The 26,604-nt window shown below is 43.3% G+C and overlaps 1 long non-coding RNA gene across 1 annotated transcript; it reads right to left on the bottom strand.

Moving 5' to 3' along the window:
- Window positions 1-417: 417 nt before the first annotated feature.
- LOC142089050 (uncharacterized) lies at window positions 418-25,353 on the bottom strand. Its single transcript, XR_012676083.1, has 3 exons — window positions 22,614-25,353; window positions 22,151-22,269; window positions 418-558 (listed from the first exon to the last, which is right to left on the bottom strand). It is a non-coding gene; the product is annotated as an uncharacterized LOC142089050 (long non-coding RNA).
- Between the last annotated feature and the right edge of the window lie 1,251 nt (window positions 25,354-26,604).

Genomic DNA, 26,604 nt, shown 5'->3' with positions numbered 1-26,604 from the left:
CAGAGTCTTTTCTGAGTGCATGAAGAATCGAAGCCTTTTTGGCAACAGCAGGCACGTGCAGGGACTACCACAAGGCTTTGTTTGGATGACTCATACATACAGACCATCACTGGTTCAAAGCAGGCATACAATACAATACTGAGTTCTTGGAAAAATGGGAAGAAGAAGGAAAAAAGGAGGGGGAAAAAACAACAGTAACTGTTTTTACTTACTGGAATCCAAGATCATCTTCACAGAAAATGCAGTTGGTTACTATAATTTGGAAAATGATTGCTGTAATCTGCCTGTTGGTAATTCCCTGAAAAGAAAGCAGGCTTTAGGCCAGTATGCTCTTATTTTCTTGCACAGGAGCTGTTAAGTCCTTTTCTCTTGCTGCAGGATACTTTTTAAAAACTTTAGCTTTCTCAGTGTTTGGAACATAGCTGAGGTAAGAGAGTAGCATCTGCGAGAGGAACCCCTCAGGGCAGTAGTTAGTATCTCACTGGAGGACGTTCTTTCCCAGGTAGGGAAGCAGCTAGGAGGTGCGTGCCTGAGTCTGCTGTGCTTCGGTTATGCCTTCTGGTTGAAGAAGATAGCATAGCTTTAATAAGGGCCAGAGGGGGGACAAAAAGAGCTATAACCCATTCCCCCTGTTAGCTCTAACTGCCTAACTCTAACTAGCAGAGCAACTGCTCTGTCACAATACGGTCTTACCTCATCTCAATGCAACTGAATCAGCCCTTGTAGGGCTGGGGCAGGGCAAATTAACTTTTTCACTGTTCCGCTGAGTAGCAATGCACTTCTGTGACACAAAGATCCCTGCTAGGATCATAGATGTGTCTCTGTGTTTCTGCTTGTAGCAGAATACCTGTGCTTTCTACAGGTGCTCCAGATGTAGTGCAGACAGCACCAAACAACTCAGCCCTCCTAGGAAACACCGAAGGGATACAAGACAGGGATTTATTTTTGCCCATGCATTTGTAAAAAATGACAGCTCAATCTGTACTAGAAGCAAGTGGTGACCTACAAATCTGAAATGAAATAGCACACTATGGTACATCAGCAAAATGTTCCCAGGCACGGTTCTGGAGAAATGACTACTCAGCTAGTGAAAATATTTTAACTGGATTTGCACAGCTGTTGTCAAATATGCTCAAAAATGTTTGAAAAGAAACATGCAACATGGCACATGCACGTTGATGTCAGTTCCAGTGACATGATCTCTGCATGCTTGAATTGTCCTGGCAATATAGTAACAGCAAGGGCTGCTAAAATAGTTGTTTTTAAAAGAGGTATAGGAGGTCAGCTCAACATGAGAAATGACTGTAACTTTCAGTAAAGCACCCGTTTAGTGAACTGAGCCTGGGATGTGTCGTGCTTTTGTAGTTCAAAGGGAGTGTCTCTCTGTGCGTATTTGGCTTTTAACACTATCCCTCCATGTGATTAAAGAAAACCACAAGAAAGAGGTTTCTACATTATTATCTCTTCCTGGCAAACAAACCTGACTGTTTCCCTGAAGTTTACTGGTACAGAATTATGCAGCTTTAAAGGCAGCCAGACATTTTGGCTGCCCATCCACTTGCCTTTCTTGCAGTTGTCATTATCTCTGTTTTACTTTACCTGGAACTTAACAATCCCTCGCTCCCTTTCCTCCTAGGTTTCAGTAACTCCTCAAAATGAAAATCAATAGCGTTCCTTTTACTCCAAGGTACAGCCTTTCAGATAATCACGTCATATTGTGCAGTAGCTGCTTGGAGCCCATGCAGCAGAAATAGCCCCTGGATTAAGAGTTTCCAGTAAAGTAGCTGCCTTTTTCTATCATTTCAGTGTTTACTTGTAACATTGGTTTAGATCACATTGGGTTTTTATCAAGTGATTCAAGTGACATGTTAGTGGCATGGCTAAAAAAACTCAGAAAGAGTGGGTTTTTTTTTAAATTACTTCACCTTAGAGACTCTGAATAAACAAAGATCTTGTAAGTCAGTGGATTTCATTCCTGTCAAATGGCCATTGAATTAAAACAAAATAACCTCAAATCTCTCATTAGCAGAACTGCATATGTAATTTCAGCTTCTGTTTTGCTATTAACAGGCTTGTAAATGGGTTCTAGTAATCCTACTTCTTTTTTAAGAAACTCATCATCATGACAGATACATGAGAGGCCTCAGGAAAACCCCCCCTTCTTCCCCCAGAAATGTCAGGTTTGTGAGGAAGAGTTGGCATTGCAAAAGTCTGGACATAATTTAACAAATTTTCTCAGTAGATAGGGCCAGAGCCTCACTCACTGAAGATTCAGGGCAGTCTCCCTGATGCGACCGGAGCTGTGCGGATGGGTGGCCTGATCCTTCCCTGGAAATACACAGCACGAACTCAAAGAAACGAGCACTGAAAGTGGATGTGCTATGGCTGGTAGTTCTCATAATCCAAATTATCTGAAATATCAAAAGACCTCGGAGACAAGCCAGGTTTCTGTTAGTACTGCTGAGAAGCTGATTTATGTATAAAACTTCTAAGAAGTTCACAGTATAAGTGACACATGGAAAAGCTGAAAGTGGCATATTCTTAGAAATACAGTGACAGGGCTGGGGGGAGGGGGTTGTGGGCAAAGGACTGCAGGAAGGCAAATTGTTGCATTTGGTTTGTCTTGGGTCTTTTTTTAAAAGAAAATTTAGCTAATCTGCTTTTTGAAATCTTACATATATATTTACATTTATGCTACAAATAGGTTGATGGCTTTGTGGTGTATTGTGGTACCATAATATAAATGCAACTGGCTGCCCCTTTGCTCTGTCCACATAAGACATACATGGGCATAACTGCCCCCCTGCCCTGTCCATAAGACAAAAGTCACCCTGCTAAATATTTCTGTTTTCCCCACCATCAACAAATGTGGGCTGTTTCCTTAAGTTTTACTTGCCTCATCTGTTGTAATCACAGAGTGAACTACCAAGAGCAGAAATAGCAGCTGAAGATGGGAGTTTTAATCTTAAAGCTTTCCTTTAAGAGACTCACCTTTTGAATTTTAACACTGCCACAACACAGTTAGTGATTAAGCTATTTTGGTTAATCTTAAAAGATGTCTAACAGGAAATTATTTTAACTTTCCTTTCCTTTTCCCTCAGAGACTTCTGCTGTTGTGTAGAGGAAACCTGGGTTTAAAAAAATAAGGAGCCAAACCAGTCAAAATTTACAAACGTGCAGTTTGGCCAAGAGGCCATTTTCCATACTGACAGACACCCCAAAATCTTCACTGTCATTCCCAGGCTAAAGAATGCTCTCGTTCAAGAATCTGCACTGTAAAGAGTCCTTGAAGACAACTTCATGTACAAGGGGGGTCCCAAACCCCAGTGAAACTTGTCCTTATTGGGAGGTTTCAGGACTGCACAAATGGATTCACATAATGTCAAGAAAGCAAGGCCTGGTGAGAGCTTGGTTGCAGATTTTAGACACAGCTCGCTCTCTGTCAGGTCTGTAGCGTTGACAACTAAGGGAAAAATACATACTGATCTTGGTCAGAGAAGTGGCCCATGGGCTTTCTTTTCCCCTTAGAGCATAGTCGTGTTCTATAGGAATGGTCCAACTGAGGGTACGTGAAAGCTTTGCTGCAGCTGCGTAGTGACCTCTTTATAACCCTCTTTGATGCCTACATGAAGGATCAGTAAGCAGCTGTGTCAGCTTGGATTTTAAGATTTCTTCCTCCACACACCCCCAGCCTCGTCTCCCCCCATTCCAGAGAACTACAACTGGCTTTGTCCCAACTCCTTCCTGCTCGCAGCTCCTTCCTGTGCAAGCAGATACCCTCATCATGTTGGCACTGCTGCTGGGAGATACCAACTCTCAAACAGCAGCAGCTATGACTACACTACCTGGACTACATCTCCTTCCTTCCCTCCCTCCCTCCCTCCCTCCACCCTTCCCTTTGGCAGCCACAAGCACTCTGGATCTCTGTTTATCTCCTATTATGGTGCTGCTTGGCTGCCTAGCTAAGACCTGCTATTTTATTGGGCTTTCAATGTCTTCTATGAGAAGCCCAGAAGCAAGTGTCCTGCAGGCTAAATCTGATTTACAAATGCCTTTACTATTGTAGTAACATTTCTGTAAGTCTAGAGAAATGGTGTCCAGGGAGAGTATAGCTACTTCAACTCATCTTTGCCGAGCAGATGGGAGAGGGTTCAGGCAATAGGCTTGTGAACAAGAGAAAGTAAAGCAAACTTCTCTTTAACCTACGCATAGGCTGAATGTATGATCCCATATCAGAAATACACATAAAGCTAGAGACATATGTAGCAATAAGTCACTTAGTTGGGTGTCTGTTCATTCAAACCAGAATTACTCTACAATGCCCACAATCCATTAGAGACAGAATAGCTTAATTGAAAACAATCTGGTGAGAGAATGATTTATCCCAGAAGTATGTGGCTGATGAGTAGGGGTTCCAGGTCCCAAAATAGCTCCATTAAAGCTCAGTAAACTAAGTGAGCATCTCTCTCGGTGTCCATTTCTGCAAAACACAGGACTCTTCAAGCCACCTCAGCTGGCAGCTTTCTAGAACTGTGATGATCATTGAGAGCACTGATTGATACAAATACTGTTTTTCCTCAAAATCCAGGGGGATTATGAAGCAGGTCCAGACATATGAAACTTTCCTTTAAGCAATAATCTCATTGCAAAGTACTGACATGCTGAGAATTCCCCCCACTCTGGAGGTAAGTTCAACATAGAAACTAAAAAAATGGATCCCAGTATTCTGCAGCCTAGTCTGACTGGGGCAGAGCTGAAACGCTTTTTGATGGAAGCTTTTAAGATATAGATTCTAAGCTGAAGTCTTTAACCAGGATGTGAGTCCAGCTTTCTCCAGACTCAGCTATTTTTAGCCCACATCCAAAATTCATACCTCCTTGAATGATTCTATCCAGTGCACTTCAAAGCCCAAGCCTTTTGAATAAGCGTCACCTTCACTAATGTTCAAAAGTAGTTTACATTTGACTTACATTTTACTTTCTTCCTATATTCAAATTCCCTGTCCTAATCACCATTTCCAGTTAACCCTTACCCAGTCCTGGAGATCTATACGTTCACTAGTTGGAGAAAGAAAACTCTGGACTTAAGCACCAGAACTAGTCAGTAATGGAATAAGGGTTTGTTTTATGACCAAAAAAAACTAGACCGGAAAAAACATATCCTCTGTGGTACTGACTCAGTATGATGAAAAGTGGCAGAAGATAGTATTGTTCTTCTCAGGTCGTTCCCTGACAGGCTACACCAATGCTGCAATAGAAATTACAGGATTTGGCAACAGCTAGAGACACAATCCACATCTTAGCAACAGATAACAAGGTTCAAAGTGGATTACACACTTATATGTTGATTGAGTATAGGAAGAAGGAAATAGTTTATTCATTGTTAGAGGACAGAGCATTTCATTCAAGCCCTGTTACCAGGAATATTCAGAAATTTATTGCTGCAGTGCCTTAGTGCTGAGCCCATCAGAACCCATGCCACTCAACTATTTTGGAAGAGGAAGTTATTTACCTCAGATTATACCTCCTGCACACACATCCTGTCTCCCATGCAAGTTCTGCAGCTAGGTGATACTTAAACCACCCAGCAGCCATTCAGCCAAACCAGCTTGTTGGCGAGATGTGGAGGGTATGCTAAGTGATGCTAATTCTGGTTGGCTGCTCGTCCAGGTGTGCATCTACCAGTTGTGGGTTGAAACTTCTCTTGACTACAGAGGCCCTTCCTCTCCTGAACAAATCCTCCTGATGTAGTAAATAGTAACCAATAATCAGGACAAATGGCCTGGAGGAGAGATTAAAGAGCAACAGAAGAGTAAGCAAAGAAGAATTTAACATCACCGAAGGAAAAAATAATTCAATAGCACTGAGCTTAACTAGCTTGGGAAAATGTCCCAGAGGAATAACCCTTATCTGGTAGTTAAAATTATTGGAAAAAGCAGCAGGTAGCATGCTGGAGAGAAGGGGAAATCCTGCTGCTATGCTATAAACAAGTTGAACATCATTTCTATTTTCACTCTAGGTTGCACTCTGTTTGTGCCACTCACTCCTACTGACAAAAACACACACACCTTCAGTTAGTATCAAGATCACATTCAGCAGAAAACCTGCACGAAGTCTAGCTCTAGTAAATCACAAGCTGAAATGACTCACATGGTAAATACTCCTATTCACAGCTTCCTGAGTATGTTTAATATAAGTGGATATTTATACTTATATCTGACAGATCTGAATTTCTTAGCTGCTTACACTTCCTTTGGAAAAAGCTATATTTATAACAGCTTTTTATAGAACATAGTAAATGGAACTAATATACAATACTTTTAGCTAACTTATATCTAAAAGGACACTGCTTTAATATTTTAAGAGCAGGGGAAATGCACATAGGTCCGGAGAAGCAAAAAAGAAATGTTTGAAGAGACTGATAATATGAAAAAGGGAAGAACTAGTTTGGAGTGTCTGCAGTGAACCCCAGAGCAAAAAGCTAGAGGGGACTGAAAGAGAATAACATCCAGATATGGTCAAAATAGGGGTGAGAAGGAAATAAGAAAGAAGGTGCAGAAAAAATTTAAGTACACAGGTAAGGAAGAAGTAGCTTCCAGGAACATAGCCATGGTAAAGCTATCATCCCTAGTTTGCTTTGGCATTTTCACTAGATACAGTTTGGTCTGAGATGAGAAGGAACTGGATATTAATTTGAAAATAGTAAGATGTCCTACCTATGAACCCTACAAGGACTCCCATTCTTCTGCATTTATTTTTCTTATTTTTTATTCTAAAAATGTTCTTTATTTGTTTTATAAAAGTAGAATGTATGCTGCAGAGTCCTGGAAGAAGGTTAACATAACAGAACTTTTCTGTCACTGGGGCCCAAACTTAAAAGGGCACAGGCACTTGAACAGCCCTAAACTTGGGCTGGGTATTAGGTAAGTGACATTTAAAAGATTCTGGTGGAGAAAATATTGAATATCAGAGTGCAATTAAGTGGATTTCTGGAATGCTATGTTGAGTTGTTCTGAACTAGATCAGAAGAGAATGTGTATACATCTAGCAGGACTTTAAAGCACAACTTCGCACAGTAGCCTGCTGAGGTTAACTCAGTGACATCTGCTGAACATTGTCTGCAACTAAACAAGCAAGAGGTTGCCAAGAGTCATATAGGTAGCAAAACATTTTCTTCTCCTTTTAGACATTTCTTTTTTCAAGAACCAACCTTCAAAATTGGGTGTGGAGAGGGGGTCTGGGCTCCAGCTCTAAACATAAAAAATATTTTGGCACAATTCTATTCATACAGTAGAAACAACATGTGATTCCAAATCCAGTTCCTAGACTGCTGCTGGGGAGAGCAGAACACTGCAGAGCTTGTGTGCAAGTGCAAACTGTGAATGGTTTCCCCAGCAGCTGCAGACCAGCATGGCTCTTGGCTTCATCATAGTATCCACAACTTAGGGTAGTCACCTGCTCGATCTGCATTTGACTGGAATAGATTGACTATAGACCTGTTAGTTGACATCAGAAACAGTATCAATTAGCACACACGCAGCAGCCATTTGTTTCAGGGACACATAGCTTTGTGTGTTGATGAAGAGAATCCTATGCGTGACAGCAGCAGCAGATCTTCAGAAGTAATGTGCTAAGGGCTATTATTTTAGGCTAAAACTAATGATACTAGCAAACAATCCACTGTTATAAAGCTTATACTCTTTTGTTGATATTAGGTGTGGAGAGCAGGCATTAGCCCTCCCACTGCAACATCAAACATGTTATGAAAGGCTTCATCTATTCTAGGATCTTAAGTCTTATCCTCAAGCCAAATTGCTCCTTTAATCACAAGACTGCCAACTAGCAAAGGGCAAGTCAAAGATTTGGTTGTGGGTGAAAAGAGAAACACTGCAGCACAGACTTGTCATTCAGGTGGGATACTCCTTTTTCTTCAGCTTACTGCTCTCAGCCTTGTCTCCTAACAGCTTCGTATCTCGTTTCTTTCCCATGGCTTTAACCATGGGCCTAACACAGCAACAAACCAAAATCGACTCTGTGCCTTGAGGGGAAAAATAGCAAGCAAACATTTAAACCATTTTAGTTGTCTCAAAGATAAGAGTACATCAAAAGTCTGTCTACATTAAAAATACATAAAGTTCTTCCTGTCTTCTAAGTCTTTGACTTTCAGCCTTATGAACCATACAAGGTGACAATTCAGAAAGACATCAGTGCAGGAACTGGGAGTTGAAGCACAAACTGTTCTGCAAGGTCAGCCACTACTAATGAATTTCCACACTAACTTTTGGCCTGATCAAGCCTGGTTTTATACTGCTACGATTACTTGGTCAAAATAGTTACACCAGTATATGTCCCAATATGGAGTCCACTCTCCACTCCAGCTGAAATTAACTGTTCTAGCCTAAGGCACCTCCAGCTCAGTGCATTTCTAATCATTTGATGCTGCTGGACTCTTTTCATTATAACATGAGCAAGGACTTCTGCCTTTAGATGGACACCAGTCTCTATTCTAGAACAAGATGTAGAAACTAAAAGGAGTAACAGCTTCATACTTCTTATAAATACCACCTCTTATGCATGTATGCTTCTGCTTGAGAACAGCTTTTTCCTTTTAACTTTTGGTACCAATTTGTTTAAACTACAAAGCAAGGGCTTTATACATGCAGAATTAAAGATGAGACATGATCTTTGGAAAAAAACCCCCACCCTTATTTTCCCACATCCTGGGCGGCTGCAAGATCCTTTACATGTTATTAATGACCTTTCTATGTACTTCACTTTCAGACTCAACCATTCTGGGAGAATACCTTGTTTTAATTGCCTAGCATCAACCTGAACCCCAACATTTTTTCAATGCTTCTCACTCCTGTGTCCCACTCCTAACCGTGGCAGAGACTGTCATTCAGAGAACATTTTCTTCACTGCCTGCAGGGCTGCGTATCTGCATCAGCGTGGAACTGATCTTTCTCTTAAAGGCTTATGGTACCAGTTCAAAGCTGTTTGCACATCTGTTTACAACAGCGTTCCATATGTCCTCTTTCAAGGTGATCCAGAAAATCCCAGAAACTAAAAAGCACTGGGTAGCCACCAGCTGTCCTAGTGGGATAGATCTTCCAGGACATAAGTGCCTTTGTGGCACAAGCAGCAGAGTATGACCTACAGGAAACACAGATTGTTCCCAAGTTACGTAGAGCTCGGCCGGTACTAACAAGAACTTCAGTCAGAAGAGTACACTCTGTGCAGGCAACGGCAGCTTACTAGATGTTACAGTACTCTTAAGAGATAAGGTTAAAGATATCATATGCGCTGTGCGCTAAATGATTTAGTCAAATGTCTTTCAGGAAATTGTTGATGTATTTTCTTCCGGGAATGTTTCCTGGGAAAAACAGCTGACGATCAGAACCGAACACTTCAAGATTGCCTCCATATGCCAGCTGCAGCTTTGCTAGTAGCATAGAGAGTAGGAGTTAACTTACATGCATATTTAGAGTGTGTTTCCACATAATTAAAGACCTCTATAGAGGAAAGGCATCTGTGAGTAGGAGCAGGGTAAATTCTGCAAGCAGGGCTAACTATTAGGACTTAAAACTGAATCCACAACTCAAATGTAATTGGAGAAGGCACTCTAACAGACACAGCCTGCCCTGGTGCCCACTCCCAAATGATACAAGGCAAATTCAGTCACTTTGCAACCTCGAATTTAGGCAGTCCTTGCTGGTTTCAGACTATGTTCTCTTCTCTCATATGTATTTTTAGTGTGTGCAACTGCCAAAAATCTGAGGATATGGAAAACATATCTCCTGCATCGGCTTCTCCTTTAGCTTGAATGCACCAGTAGGAAGAACTGAACTAGTCAGCTGAGCTAGAACTATAATAGCTTCTCAGCACTACAATTGCTTTTGTGGTCCTTGCTGTTCTGTGTTTGCTTTTTGCTCAGGTAATGGGAAGGAAGCGAACGCAGAGAAGATGTAACCAAAGGGGTTTGCATTGAGAAGCTGTTCTTTCTCATGCATTTTTTTTCACACCATCACAGCATGAGATTTTTCCAGCAGCACACTTTGAAAGTTGTAAATCTTTGGGCTAACAAAGATCAAAGTTCCTGCAGACCTAACTGACAAGCTTAGAAACACTATCCCACAGTACACTGCACAACGTCAGTGTACCATCATGTCTTACTTAAATGCCGATGCTCTGACAGGTGCAGGCCATTTTCATGCCATCTAACATACATGAGCTAGATTGCACATTGCTGAAACAGCACAGCACCTGCTAACTGCGGGCACTCCGAACTGTGCAGCTCTCTTGCCTTTCAGGAAGAGGTGAAAGAGCAGGGAGTCCCTGCAAATGCCTCCACAATGAGCAGATGTATGAAGCTGTCACCATAATGATGACTGAGCAGGATCTTTCCTTTGGGTACATCCTGTACCAAAAGCCAGAAGTGTATAAGAAAACTAATAACCAGATATCCTGTTATTTCATCTGTTGTGCATGGAACTGAACATGTGGGTTTTTTTTTTTCAAGGACATTACCAGCACCTCAACTTACAGAGGCTGTAAACTCAATTAATCACTGAAGCAGAGGATGAAGAGTCCTTCCCTTTATAAGTCAGGATGTTCCTGTGGGCAAATCATGCATGGCAGAATCCAACCTAGCAGAGAACTGCATGGCAAAAGAAGAATTTGGTAAAGCTGTGGAATGAAAAAATGAATAATATAAATGTTGTTGGGTAAAAGTCAGCCTGAATGAAAATAGCAGAATGGTTTCAGTTGTGCTAATCTGCAGCTAATTAATTATGCAAAAGCAAGCACAGCTGCCTCTGGTGACCTCAGATTTGAGATGCAATTAAAAAATGGAATAAAGCAAGGAGTGAGAGAGAAAATATCATGGGGTGACCTTGATGTGTCTTCACACTCAACAAAACAGAGGAGGCTCAGGAATGCTCAAAATCTCTGAATTGGACCTTAGAAATTGATAGGATTGGGTAAAATTGTGAAACTTTACAGTTAACTTTGAATCCTGCTGGCGAACAGTTGTTTTGGTCTGGAGTCTCAGACTTTATGGTTTGTATTTGCCAGCTTTTTCTCCTTGACAAAAACTTGTTTTTGTTTGGGGAATTTGTTTGTTTGTTTTTGAGAACAGACTCAGAATTTTATATCACTAAATATTATGAATCCATAATGAAACTGAGAGACCTGATAACATTGCCAAAGCCACTGCATCAGGCAGGTTTTCTGCTGAGCATCCTGCTCAGCCCTTCACCCATGCCTTGTGCTTTGTCCAAGTTCAGGTACTCTTGCCCAGCTGCAGTGTTCTGGGCACTACGTGACCTGTTGATGCTTCCAGCTGACCTATCCTCACCTTCCCTCAAGGAGACAAGAACTGAGGGGCAAACCCTGGCCAGTTCGCTACCTACCACCTCTCCTACCTGCCACAGCTCAGAAGGCTGTTTTGATGCAGTGAACGTTTCTAGTGTCCTCCTACTGTCCTCCTCTAGTAGTGAGGACAGGAAAGCGGAAAACACTCAACATCCTCTATCGCTCTCTTCCCCAAAACAGCAGCAGCCCTCTGAGAAGAGAGGGGTTAGCTGCTCTCTGGACAAAGGAAGCTCTGGCCTGTAAAGAGAGGGGTCTTAAATTCCAGCTCTGATCCCTGTGGCTGCAGATGTTAGACAAGCCCTTGCCAATTCAAGAAATGACACAACTTCCTATTGCAAAAGAGTCTGAAGGTTAGAAAAGAAGGCAAAAGTAACAGGATAACAGCACTGCACAAAGTCAAATCCTGCTGTAGACAAAGTAAAACTTAACCAAGTTATAGTCTTTAGTAAAATCACAACATTATTCCACTTTACAGATTGGTAAGTGACTTGTCCAAGTCATCCACCAGGTCAATAGTAGACTCAAAGAGTGAGGCATTGATTAAATATAGTCATGACCCTGATTGATCTGGACACTATAGAGTCTAGATGTGTTTCATCTCAACCTAAAGCGTAATCTAGCATAATCTAACACACTTTGGGGCATTTGTGCCCTCAAAATGCTTATTTCTCTCCACTGACTATAAAAAGAGCTTAGAGTACACACATCCGTGCTGTAAGTAGCTAGTGGCCAGGGAGAGGAATTCCACCTTTGTTCTCCTGCATCTCAGCGTCCAGTGGTCTTTCCTACCCCAGAAGCAGGCAGTGTGTGGTGGTGCCAGCTCTTTCAGCTGCTCTTTTTGAGAAGGAAAGGAGAAAGGGGGTAAAAAAAAAATATGGGGGTAGGAAGAGGGAGGCTGTTTCCAAGAAGAAAACAAAGAACCAATTCAATTGAAGGAAAAAGCAAAGAAGAAGTAGCCTGAGGAAAACTTGGCCTCTGAAAAAACAATGGACCAAGATGAAGAAGAAAAACATGGGTAGGAGAAGCATATGGTTTACTTCAGTTTTTGTGTTAGAACACGTGATTTATAGGAATTTGAATTTCCTTTCAAGGGAAACTGCTATTCCTAACACTGCCCTCTCTTCTGAGAAGTTTTCTGAGGTCAAGGCAAAGATGTGCCAGCATCCTGCTCCTTAGGTGGCCTCTCCAGATATTGGTGATCCCTTGTTTTCCTTGGAAAGCCATTAACAGGTATACACAGAGCCATCTGCTCTCTGCTGCAGCTGGTACACACAAACATCCCTTCAGGTGATCTGATCAGCTCCTGGCTTGACTTATTACCTGGCAGATCCTCAGCAGCTAGTCTTTGTATTTTGCGGAGGAGGGAAGAATATTTTGTTTTTACAGGGATTAAAACTGAAGTCTGGAATGAGAAATTCAGTTCCCTTTTTCTTAAACCTTGAGGTCTTAGTCGTGCATCAGTTATGATGACACTGGGCCCCAAGAGGAGGCCTAGAAATAAGCCGCAAATGAGTGGGGAGCAGCACAACTGATATACCAGCACAGCTGTTAGTGCTCTGCAAGGAAATCTTCCCTGAACGCTGCTGGAACAGAGTCAGGAAAACATGGCACGAGTGACTCAGGGGCCTCCCACTACTGGCACTCTGACAGCAAAGGACACCATTTCGATAATTAGCTGAAAGCAATTTTATTATTGCCCTGTAGCATACTGCTGTGGGTGTCTGCTTGGCGTCACAAGTTACCTTCACTGATCACGTGTACAGGCAGGCTTAAGCAAGACAGAGAGGATGTTGTAAACCTCCTGTTCCTTGACTCCTTTTCAAGCTTGTCTGCTCTGTTGTATCCTGCTCTCTACTCCACGACCCTGGCACTCCTGCTTTCACCATTATCATTAATTTAGTGTTTGCAATGTCAGTTATGTCTTAATTTCTACTTTATTTTTATTTAATTGGAAAAGGAAATAAGTAGGAAAAAAAAGAGCTCTGCACAGACAGCCCTTGAAACCGTTGTGCATGAACTCAGCTTATGGAGCTGTGTAACTGTTCCAGCTCAGGTGACCGGGATGAAAAAAATGTACTGTAAATCAACACCCTTATGCATCACACCTCCCTGGTGTGACACCACACGCACACTCAAACCCTGTCTCAGCCTCTTCCTCTCAAGAGAAGGGTAATGCCTTAGCAACCTCCAGCACAGTCATAGGACACATGTAAATAATTTTATGAATGTTATTTATAAAAGGCTCATCAGAGTCTCTGTGTCCTTAAATTATGATTTAAGGGTGGGGATGTTATTTCATTAGAAGATAAATCACATGTTATAACTTGATGGCAGTGTTTAAAAAGAAACCACCCTACAGCAGTTGGACCAGCTGATTAGATATTTTCCTCCTGAGCTTATAGGCTGGCCCCAGAAATGAAGCTGCTGAGCAGAGCTGAGCCCATGCCAAGTCATTGTTATGCCAGGACAAACACAGAGTTCTTCTCCCTGCTCTTGACATAATACTTCCCTGCACAAACATGACTGCTTTGCAAGTCGCTTCCCACCCAAGAGAAAATCCTGAAACAGCTGGGATCTCTATCACCAGGGCATCAAGCCTATTTCATTCACGTGACAGGAGATCTGTGCCTGTGTTGGGGGGTGGGAAGCTTGAAGCCCCCCTTTTCCCCTGCAGGAAAGGTTTATTTAGCTGACTGGTAAAGCTTACTTATAAATCTAAGCAAATTTTGTTTTTTCAGACGAAGTCATTCACGCTCACACCACCTGAATTTAAGCTGATGCTGTTTTCATTCCTGTGGATGAGCACATAAATATGCTTGTTAAAAATAAGGAAGAGGCCACAGTCTTTTGGGGCTGAGTATCCCAGAGGACCACTAGTGCATTGTTTCTACTGTTATCTGTGGTCAGTGGGTAAAATCAGCATCTTGGCCAGAATTCTTCATTTGCTGGGCTTGGATTCAGAAAAAAAATGGAGCTGGATTTTTAATTTTAAATAGGAGGAGGGAGTTTTTGGTCTTTTCTACATCTGCCACAAATGAACCCTTCCCTGCAGATTGCAGCCAACATACAGTGAAACCAGGACTGTCTTCTGTGCCCTGCTGCAGACACTGCGCTTCGGCAGGAATTGCAACTGCCATGTGCCCGGCAGTCAAGGCCAGCGCCTTCCTTGCTCAGAAGATGTGCCAATAGGGGTCAAAGCTTTGAACCAGTGAGAAGAGAATAGAGTACATCATCGGTATGGTAGATTCATAAGTGCCTAATAGTAAGATGAGGAAAAATGACTCATAGCATTATGTGTCCAGCCCTGAAGATGAAAGCTTTAACTTGTGAAGCGTAGAGGAAGAGAAGCCTCATTAATCCTAGCAGTCCACTGTGTCTGGGGAAGGGGTCACTATCTGCCTGATAATATGGAGGAAAGAGGCTCCTTCCCAACCTTCCCTCCTTCTTCCCACACCTCCCTATTCCCCCATCCTCAAACCTGATGGGTATACTGCTCTGCCGGGTATATTGCCGTCGCACTTGTCCTTGAATAACTCCAGTAAATTCAAGCAGATCAGAGCAGGCATAAATCTAACTCACTGGCCTGGAAGACCAATATAGCTCCAGCATTTGTGCTCGGATGAGGTTCCCAGATGGGAGCAGCCAGGCTAGGCGCTGGCTTGACACACTTCTCACAAACAATCCCAGCTTCCAGGAGAGGGGCTGAGTCAGTGCTGGCCCCCCATCACCCGACGGGATGGGGCCCGCAGCCCTCGCGCAGCTGGTTTCTTCAGGAGCAAGTTGTCTTTTGCTCTGACCCCATTTGCAGCTAGATTTTGAGAGAAGCAGCACAAAAATCAAAGGACTTGCTGTGTAATCTTTGTTTAACCTGTCAGTTGTGCTCTGCAGCTTCTCTTAACAAGACTGACATTGTTGGCTTTTTTCTGCTGAACGGAGGGCCGTAGGGAGGGGATTAATGCACTGTTTCTCACTACATCCCAAGTTACTGTTACGCTGCAAGCCAAAGACACTCCAGGCCAGTCAGTAATTTGATCAGTCAGTGATTTGAATCATCAGACTTTTGCTCCTCAAGACGCTTCACTCTACCAATCACAGAGGAAACTCACAATTAAAGCCCTAGTTTTGTCCTTGGTTCAACCTTTTTATTCAGAGCCTCTGCTTACCATTCCCAGGATTTCATCTCTACCAGCACGTTTAATTTCTTAATTAGGCTGTCACATATCCCTTGTTTCTGGGGGTGGAAGGCTCAGTCATAGGCCACCAGTAACTTTTGATATCAACACACAGACATCATGGCTCATCCTACACATATCACAATAAACCACTAGTCACTGCATATATATCTAAATGTCTTGGAAAAGTGCTGTGTAAATACCAATAAAATCCAAATAAATATTTTATGTTTTGAACTAATATATCTCTTTTCAGCATTGGAGCTAAACTCCTTAGCGCCTGCTAATTAAATCCTCTAACAATACCATGAAGTACCACATCTGATCATAGGCAGGGATCTGGCAGCACTTCAGAAAAACTCTCAGAGGCTCAGTCTTCCCTGGAAACTGAGGGCATCATCACAGAGCCAGTTTCCTGCCCCTGGAAAGGTCTCCCCCACCTGCGTGCCCAGCCTTGCCCGCATCTGCCCTTCCCCTTCCCAGTACCGACCATGTGCTTAATGTAGCATCATCAGGCAGCTTGAGAGAAAGTGAGGCAAATGTCCTTCTGCTGACTCTCACCGTCCTCCTCACTGCTGGGTCTGCCCACTGCCAGCATTGCTTCTCCCTCCAGAAGCCAGGGAAGACCCTCCCCCGCTCTCTTGCACACACAGACACACTCTTGCTCATGCAAAACATAATTTTGCTGTCCCATCAGTCCATTGCTTCAGATAACTGTTGGTTTGTGCCTGAAGAGGCCCCTGTGAAGGTCAACACTTCTGGCCAGGTATGTAAGACGCTAAGAAACGAAGTGATCCTTCCAAAAGCCAGTGTCAGTGGTTAGAACTGTAACAGAAACCTAAGGTCCCTTATGTTCAGTTGTCTTTAACACTACCTTTCTTCTGTTATCATTAGCATTTGCCTGGTCCCCAGACTTCTCTTAAGCTGATCTTCCTCGGGTTATCTTCCCCTGTCTCTTTGAAACCGTGCTGCTTTAATTTTCCAGCTGCAAGGCAAGTTCTTTTCAGGTGAAGCCCTTGCAGGGAAGGATGGCATTGTATAATAGTTTTCACTGCATAATCCACTGCTGTGCTGAAAAACTTGCTTCTGAGGTTGCTTTCAAGCAAAATTATTTAGCTTGGGAGAACATTGTGTCACCACACCTCATATTTCTCTGTACATCTCTACACCTTGCTATATAACCTAAGTTTAGACGCAAAGAACTTACTAGCTTTTGGGAGTAGGATGTTAAAAAAGTTCTCCAGTGAATTCTCATCCTTTCTTTCAGAAAGTTTAATTCATAAAATAAATGTTTCATGTTACACATTTGAGCTGTTATAAAGTAAACCATAGCAAGGAGCCTCGTAAAATGCAACTGCTTGTTTTGTGTGGTGTAACTCGATACAACGTGGTGTTCCCACAGCAATGCTCTGTCCTTACATCCCCTGCATGGCCATAGTAGCTGCACTGATGCTGCAGCACATCAGTAAAATGATTCCACAGAATTGCATTTCTGCAATTCAGTCTCATTTCTGAGAAGTGATCAGAATTTTCTATGGTTCCTTCAAGCACTTCTTAAAAACCAACAATGGTTTTAATAGAAATGTGGTCTTCTTATTAATATTTGACCGAGGTAGAAGCTCTCTGATGTGATGAGCAAGCAGCGGGGAAAGGGGAAGTGGAAGATGAAGACACCAGGGTGAAGGAGTGCGCTGTGGCCGTGCAGGTGGCACTGTGGCAGGCATTGAAGGGCAGCAGAGATTGCTAATGCAGAAAAGCTAAGGACACAAAATATCTCTCCTGTTGCTGCACTGGGAGGAGAAAAATGCTGCCTCCTGCAGGAAAGCCAGTCAAGGGCTCTCTGATTCCCATAGGTTTCTAAACAATTTGAGTCTTCGTTTCCTCATTACAAAGATATAGCCATAAAATCCCTTTTTTCTTTAGAGACCACAACCCTTTTTGGCACCAGTGATACCAGGATAAGAAGCTTCAGGAATTTAGAAAGCTTCTTGTATTTAGAAAATAGTGTCAAAGGCATGGCATAAACTGAAAGTATAATCTGTTTTACTAATGTATATAGTTCATACCTCACACAGACACCTGAACTATCCCCTTTCAAAAAACCCAGCCTAGTAAAAATATCTGGTTCCCGCATGATAACGTCAGTCAGGATCAGACTCCAGTTTCTCAGGCAGAAAGCAATCTCTGTTCCTGCTCTCCTTCTCCCAGCCGTTACATCACAATATAGAATCATGGAATCATTAAGGTTGGAAAAGACCTCTAAGATCATCGAGTCCAACCATCAACTCAACACCACCATGCCCACTACACCATGTCCCTAAGCGCCTCATCTACACGTCTTTTAAATACTTCCAGGGATGGTGACTCAACCACTTCCCTGGGCAGCCTGTTCCAAGGCCTGACCACTCTTTCAGTAAAGAAATTTCTCCTAATGTCCAATCTAAACCTCCCTTGGCGCAACTTGAGGCCATTTCCTCTCGTCCTATCGCCAGTTACTTGGGAGAAGAGACCAACACCCACCTCGCTACAACCTCCTTTCAGGTAGTTGTAGAGCGCGATGAGGTCTCCCCTCAGCCTCCTCTTCTCCAGGCTAAACAACCCAGTTCCCTCAGCCGCTCCTCATAAGACTTGTGCTCCAGACTCTTCATCAGCTTCATTGCCCTCCTCTGGACACGCTCCAGCACCTCCATGTCCTTCTTGTAGTGAGAGGCCCAAAACTGAACACAGTATTCGAGGTGCGGCCTCACCAGTGCTGAGTACAGGGGCACGATCACTTCCCTACTCCTGCTGGCCACACTATTCCTAATACAGGCCAGGATGCCGTTGGCCTTCTTGGCCACCTGGGCTCACTGCTGGCTCATGTTCAGCCGGCTGTCAATCAGCACCCCCAGGTCCTTCTCCGACAGGCAGCTTTCAGCCACTCTTCCCCAAGCCTGTAGAGTTGCATGGGGTGGTTGTGGCCGAAGTGCAGGTCCTGGCACTTGGCCTTGTTGAACCTCGTACAGTTGGCCTCGGCCCATCGATCCAGCCTGTCCAGGTCCCTCTGCAGAGCCTTCCTACCCTCGAGCAGATCAACACTCCTGCCCAGCTTGGTGTCATCTGCAAACTTACTGCAAACTCAATCCCCTCATCCGGATCATTGATAAAGATATTGAACAAGACTGGCCCCAAAACTGAGCCCTGGGGAACACCGCTCGTGACCGGCCGCCAACTGGATTTAACTCCATTCACCACAAGTCTCGGGTGGGCTCGGCCGTCCAGCCAGGTTTTTACCCAGCGAAGGGTGTACCTGTCTAAGCTGTGAGCTGCCAGCTTCTCTAGGAGAATGCTGTAGGAGACAGTATCAAAGGCTTTACTGAAGTCCAGGTAGACCACATCCACAGCCTATCCCTCATCCACGAGGTGGGTTACCTGGTCATAGAAGGAGATCAGGTTGGTCAAGCAGGACCTGCCTTCCATGAACCCGTGCTGGCTGGGCCTGATCCCCTGGTTGTCCCGCACTTGGCTTGTGAGCGCCCTCAAGACGAACCGCTCCATAATCTTCCCCGGCACCGAGGTCAGGCTGACCGGCCTGTAGTTCCCAGATGCTCCTTCTAGCTCTTCTTGGGTGTAGATGGGCATCACATTGGCAAGCCTCCAGTCATCTGGGACCTCCCCTGTTAACCAGGACTGCTGGTAAATGATGGAAAGTGGCTCGGCAAGCTCCTCTGCCAGCTTCCTCAGTACCCTCGGGTGGATCCCATCTGGCCCCATAGACTTGTGAGCGTCCAGGTGGCGTAGCAGGTCATTAACTGCTTCCTCTTGGATTATGGGGGGTTTATCCTGCTCACCGTCCCTGTCTTCCAGCTCAGGGGGCTGAAACCCTGAGGATAACTGGTCTGATTATTAAAGACTGAGACAAAGAAGGCATTAAGTACCTCAGCCTTATCCTCATCCTTGGTGGCAATGTTCCCCCTGCATCCAATAAAGGATGGAGATTCTCCTTGGCTCTCTTTTTGTCATTAATATATTTGTAAAACCATTTTTTGTTGTCTCTCATGACAGTGGCCAGGTTGCATTCTAGCTGGGCTTTTGCCTTTCTAATTTCCTCTCTGCACGAGCTAACGAGATCCCTGTACTCTTCTTGAGTTGCCTGCCCCTTCTTCCAAAGGTGATAAACTCTCCTTTTTTTCCTGAGTCCCAGCCAGAGCTCCCCGTTCAGCCAGGCCGGTCGTCTTCCCTGCCCGTTCTTCTTAGGGCACATGGGGACAGCCCGCTCGTGTGCCTTTAAGACTTCCTTCTTGAAGAACGTCCAGCCTTCCTGGACCCCTTTGCCCTTCAGGACTGTCTCCCAAGGGACTCTACCAACCAGTGACCTGAGCAGGCCAAAGTCCGCCCTCTGGAAGTCCATGGTAGCGGTTTTGCTGGCCCCCCTCCTTACTTCACCAAGTATCGAGAATTCTATCATTTCATGGTTGCTAAGCCCAAGACGGCCTCTGACCACCACATCTCCCACCAGTCCTTCTCTGTTTGTAAACAGTAGGTCGAGCGAGGCACCTCCCCTGGTAGGCTCGCTTACCAGCTGCATCAGGAAGTTATCTTCCACACAGTCCAGGAACCTCTCGACTGTTTCCTCTCTGTCGTGTTGTATTTATATCTTATCAAGATTTTTATATATATATCTTATCAAGTCTTAACACTTCTTCAAAGAACTGTAGTGTGTAAGAATCCCCTTAGATTCACCAAGGGGAAGTTATGCTTGACCAACTTGATAACCTTCTACGATGAAATGACTGCCTTAGTAGATGAGGGGAGAGCAGTGGATATTGTCCACCTAGACTTTGGTAAGGCTTTCGACACTGTCTCCCATAAGATCCTCATAGAGAAGCTGTTGATGTACGGGCTGGATGAGCAGACCTTGAGGTGGATTGAAGACTGGTATGAAGCCTACTTGGAGGTCAGCAACTAGTGGTGTATCCCAGGCATCAATACTGGGTACAGTCCTGTTTAACAACTTCATTAATCATCTGGATGATGGGGCAGAGTCCATCCTCAGCAAGTGTGCAGATGACACCAAACTGAGTAGAGTGGCTGATACACCAGAGGGTTGTGCTGCCAAACAGAAGTACCTCGACAGGCTGGAAATTGGGCTGACAGGAACCTCAGGCAGCTCAACAAGGAGAGGAGAAGTCCAAAGTCCTGCACCTGGTGAGGAACAACCCCATGCACCAATATATCCTGGGGTCACCAAACTGGAAAGCAGCTTTGCAGAAAAGGACCTCGGGGTCCTGGTGGACACCAAGTTGAACATGAGCCAGCAACGTGCCCTTGTGGCAAAGAAGGCAAATGGTATCCCAGGCTGCATTACAGAAAGCATTACCAGCAGGTCAAGGGAGGTGATCCTTCCCCTGTGCTCAGTACTGGTGAGGCCACACCTGGAGTACTGTGTCCATTTCTGATCTCCCCAGTACAAGAAAGACATGGACATACTGGAAAGAGCCCAACAAAGGGCCACAAAGATTATTAAGGAACAGGAGCATCTCTCCTGTGAGGAAAGGCTGAGAGAGCTGGGACTGTTCAGCCTGGAGAAGATAAGGCTCAGGAGGATCTTATTAATGTATATAAATACCTGAAGGGAAGGTGTAAAGATGACAGAGCCAGGCTCTTTTCAGTAGTGCCCAGCGACAGGACCACAGGCAATGGGCACAAACCGAAACACAGGAGGTTCCCTCTGAACATGAGGAAACACTTTTTTATCAGAAAGGTGACCAAGCACTGGCACAGGTTGCCAAGAGAGGTTGTGGAGTCTCCATCCTTGGAGATATTCAAAAGCTGTCTGGACGTGGTCTTGGGCAACTGGCTTTAAGTGGCCCTGCTTGGACCAGATGACCTCCAAAGGTCTCTTCCAACCTCAACCAGTCTGATTCTGTGGTAACAATATCACCCAGTAAGTAACACTAGCACAAACATTCCTATGCCTACTCTGCTTATCAGCAGCTGTAAGCCTAACCAACAGCCACATTTGAGCATATTCTAAGTAAAGAATTCTTTCATTCAAATTCCATCAAGTATGAACAAATTTCTGTCTTAGCTGGAACCAAGTAGTGGAATTATATCTCCATGAACTTAAAAAGCTAATTTTCATGTACAAGTAGAAGTCGATAAACAAAAGAATATCAATTTGAGCTCTGTTTTCAATTCAGTATTTAAACACTTAATTGCTGGCAAGGGCAGAATCCAAAAGCACAAAGTAATAGAAACTGAAACTAATTTCCCATTCATCTGTAAACATTTATTTATATATGCATTTACTTTGTCAGCCATAACAATCACCTTTCTATATAGCACAGCATGAAACCATCCTAAAGACAAAGAAGAACAGAAAATCTGTGGGTGAATGCCACAGCTGGGACTAGAGAATTTTTCAATTCTCATTGCAACAGGCTGTTTTACAACCAGAAACTCCTGTTGTGTGACTTTCATTAGAAGTGGATGAAGGCAGAATTCAGAAAGGCAATCGATTTAACAAGATGGCAGCATCCAGCAGGCACTCAGGAGACATAAAAAACCTAGTGAGTCATGTTTCACACCACTTATAGTGCAATATGTAACAAGAAACACACTTACTTGGGTTGGTAGGACACAGCACCTCTGAATCTGTTATACACTACTATGTTATGAAGAAGTCTGAATTGCAGTGAAATTTCTTCCCAGGGGATGAGAACTCATTTCAGTGATACGATGAACTGTAAAGAAATAAGAAAGATGTTAAGAATGAAAAAAGCTTGCCTGAGACAAAGTTACTTTGAGAAAGTTAGTAAAGGTGGATCTAATGGAAAGTACTGAGAGTGCTGTACACCTCCAGACTTGCTATAGGTAGAGTTCTCTCTTATCAGAGACAGACAGAGATACTGTGAAGAACCAATTCATCATGGACTGCTTTGATTTCCCAGATAACTGCTATATAACAGATGTTTCCAGCAATGATAAAGCCCAAATATTTTTGTTTGGTACAGTTAATATTTCTTTCAACTATTAGTCCATGATGTTTTGGACTTATTTTGGTAACTATGAATCTTCTGCCACTTACTTTCAATTTGATATTGCTGGGCATCCTGCATCTTGGGGGTTGTTCCACACAGTCATTTTTCCAGCAACAGCTTATGGTCTGTTGTATCTTTTTTTTTTTTTTTTTTTAACATCCCCCCCGGCTTTCACATGCCTTTTCCTCTCCCTGGTCTTGCCTGGAGCAGAATTTTAGCTTTGGATCCTAAGAGCTGTATCACACCCACTCTGCTTCTGTATTCTGTTCTATAGCATTCATGGCAGGCTGCCTGGTAGCATACCCTGCTCTGTAACGTACCAGGATAAATATAGCGCTGGTAATTCCAAGAAAAAGCACCTGTAAATAGCCTGATCTGGGCAGTATTTAAACAGAATGGTAACGCCTACACAACACAATCCCAGCGGAGTAGATGCATGTAAGTGTTGACATACACCATAATTAGACCACATACAAAGTGTTTTATGTCCTGATTGCATGTATGGTGGTGCCAAACTTTCTATCAAGCTTCTCAGAAGACTGTTCTACTCCCAACAAAAGCTTAGAGAGCCAAAAAACGTAATCACGTTTAGAATGAACGTAATTTAAAATACGTATCGGTGCTGCCCAGGCTGAGAAGCCAAAAATATGTAAATAGAGATATCTGAAAGATACCTAGAAATGTTTGGATAACAAGCCTGTACTAGTTTCCAGGGGAATTTCATCCAGCTGTTAATATCTTTAACATGGAAGCATCTCTGCAACAAAAATGGTTCCTTGGGAATGGAGAGATCCCTTACAGCATGCTGTGCGGCAGCAGGAAGAGGTGAGGCAGCAGCTGGCTAAGGATGCAACATCTACTTGTCTCCTTGGGACACTTTCTGATCAAAGTGCTACATAATCAGCACTTTATTAACAAAGGATTTTTGCAATTGTCTGAACAGTCTCCTAATTTTTTAATGAATAACTTAATAAAGGACTAAATGCAGAAGGATGGCCACAGACCAACTGGTTTTGAGGCAAGTTAATAGACTAGCCATAGTATACGAGATAGCAGTCAGAGGATCATCAAGAGGATCATGGACAGTAGAGAATCAGCCTCATGAGCCTTAGCTTGCACTAATTTACTGTGCAGTGTGCTGAGCCCAAACACCAGCGCAGGCTCTACAGCGTTCAGCTGTGTGGTGATGCACTATGGTCAGCACAGATAATTTCAAACCACATAAACCTTAGCTTAGAGTGAACTACACATTTTGCACTGATTTCTTTAACAAGATACCGTAGCTCCCACTAAGTCAGGAGGAAGTAACTCCTGTCGATTTCACAGGACTTCCCTCAGATACTGTAACAGTGCTTAGCATAATCAAAATTAAAGCTAGATGGGAAATTTTCTGTGGACTTTAACAGAAGTAGCTAGACCTCTGCTACCACACTGAAAGGCTCCTTCCTGATAAATGATTCAATGCAATATAGAATATCAAGCTTACAAGATACAGTCTGCAACAAGCTGCCCACTGAAACTGCACCAGTTTCTACTCAAGAGATAACTAGAAATAGGTTAATTTTTTTCAGTGAATCTACTGAGGAAAGAAGGTTAAGCAGAATAAAACTGTCCTAGATGAGAGTCAAATAATTTTTTAACAGTTTTGACTGATAACTTTCTACTCTGTCCTTGCCTGAACCAAAGCTACCCAGCTCTTAGGACACTACAAAAAAAAAGTAAAGAGAAAGGAGAAGTAAAGGAGAGTAAAAGTAAAGGAGAAAAATAAGCTTACAGAACAGACTGCACACACATATAAAGAGTTTTATAAGATATTCTCTAAGGGATGTTGTCATGCCTCTCACGGACTCTAGTCTTCTTCATTATTTATCCCCAAAATAGCGGCCTGGGTGTGTACTTCAAATTTAAATGCATTGAGATAGTATTTGGTTACTGTTTCCTCATTGGTATTTCACTGCACAGCACAGAGATCAGCTAGACTGTGGTATGCTGGGTGAGGCAGGTAAGCCTTCTTTGAGAAGTTACAGGAAATCCTCTCAAAGCCTTTCTCAGTAGCTTTCTGAGCTTCTAGGTCTCCTGATCATTCTGCCCCATCCTACTGCCCTCTGACTTCTTGCTGCCTTTTGTCTTCTTGCAGAAGTCTCCCTCTAGTCAGCTTTGCTAAAATGCTTTGTTGAAAAGAGAGAGATGTGCACATACACAGATCTCATATTTATATAGGCTGAACTGGCTTGTGTGCTCTAATCTCCAGCAGTCTTTCTGGCACAGTTTCTCTCTCTCCCAAAAAGCGATTTGAGAAGCATCCTTTGCATTACTCTCTGTGATTTCTGTTGGTTTACTTCCAATATCCAAAATAAACAGAAAAAAATAGAAGAAAATTGGCCTCTGCCTCAAAATTCATTCCCCCTTTTCTCCCCACCTCCCAACTACATCTGGAAGTGCAATTACAGCTCGTGAGCATCCGTGTGGCCTCTAAAGGGCAGTCGGAGCCCAGGGAATGCTCACAAACTGGGAGGAAGATTAACCCCCCAACAGACACAGAAGCTTATCAGAGCCAGGAGGATCCTGAGGGAGACTGTAACATACACAGAGCACTCTATTTTATTTTGCAAAGAACAGGAACCTTTCTCCTCCCCCCATCATAATGCTTACACTGAGCTCAGCCTCAAAAGTGAGCAGGTAAAGTCTCTCCCTCTCTCTGGAGAGGGATTGCGGTAGCATTGAAGGGAATGCTCCTATCTTGGTATTGCTTTACACAAAGGAAAATTTCTCTGTTAAGTCATTCTACTGACTTGCTGGGAAGTTACAGAAAATCTGGCTTATTTTTGTTCCTTTCCTTATTACAATCAAGTGTTGTCCTAGCTTACAATTTCTATTTAACAGCCAGGGCTTTGTATTCCTAAAATGTAATTGCATGTCTCAGCATTGTCCTTGCAGTGTCACGCACCATTACAAAACTCTGAGCTGTACCAGCTTTAATAAAGAAATCTATTTCCTTATCTTTCCAGGAAAAGACTGTCTAAACCACCAACTATTTCCTGGCCTTGTCATACTTGCTTATCATGGACTGGGGATTCGGTTACAAAGCCTATACAGTCACATTTTATTACCTAACAGCAATTAAGAAAATCAAATTTCATCTTCTGATGAATCAGATACTACTTCAGTGTTTCCAAATGCTTCAGTTGAGCAAGTAATTATCTACTCATTTCATAGAATGAAAACAATTAGCAGAAACAGAAAGCGGATAGTCCCTCTTCGGGAAACATTTCCTAGGGAATTTTGGTGATATTAACCAGAAGGAAGGAAACGGCAGCAATGATTTAATTTCGAAATCACGAAAAACTCTGTATTTTCACATTAACAAAGTGTCTGCTGAATATATTCCTTACTGTTAAGGCCAATCGACACACATTCATCCACACCAGATATCCAGCAACGCTGTAAGTCTCCTTCAATTACACTGTAAATCTCTAGCTCAAACACCAAGTAGCAGCCCAAGCCATCCCCTCAAAATCGTTTACCTTCTGGATATGAGGATGAGCCTACCTTTCTCCAGACACTTCTCATCCGAGTCTATCATTTCCTTCTTCCAGCTCACCTAAGTTCTGATCCTCCTCCCCCCATTCTAGTGCAAACCAGAAACGCCTTGGGAAAATACGGTGTAAGAGAACCTGGGGTACATCTTACTGCTGTGTTCAAGATGTAGGCATCAGAGTATGCATGGCTTTGGTACAGTCAAAAGATGATATAGATGGGAGAAAAGAGGTGGCAGCTCATATAGCTCTGGCTAGCCAGCATCATCCTCTAGCAACGCTAAATATAACCACTCATATAGGCCCTTTTGTTGCATGGGTTATATGGCCTCCTTGTTCCCCAGTAGCAGCTTTTGTGTGTTGATTCTAGTTAGATGTAATCAGAAATCTACTGTAATCAGAAAACCTCCACAGCACTCGGGTCCTTGACTGCATGGAAACATCTGCAATTGGTGTAAGGCTGTCTTCATATTAAGGGCAAGATGTATGGGAGGGTGAACTG

This window comes from Calonectris borealis, chromosome 16 (assembly GCF_964195595.1).
Source record: "Calonectris borealis chromosome 16, bCalBor7.hap1.2, whole genome shotgun sequence".
NCBI classification, from domain to species: domain Eukaryota; kingdom Metazoa; phylum Chordata; class Aves; order Procellariiformes; family Procellariidae; genus Calonectris; species Calonectris borealis.
The sequence above is the reverse complement of the archived record's forward strand: the minus strand, read 5'-3'. Positions and strand labels throughout refer to the sequence as shown.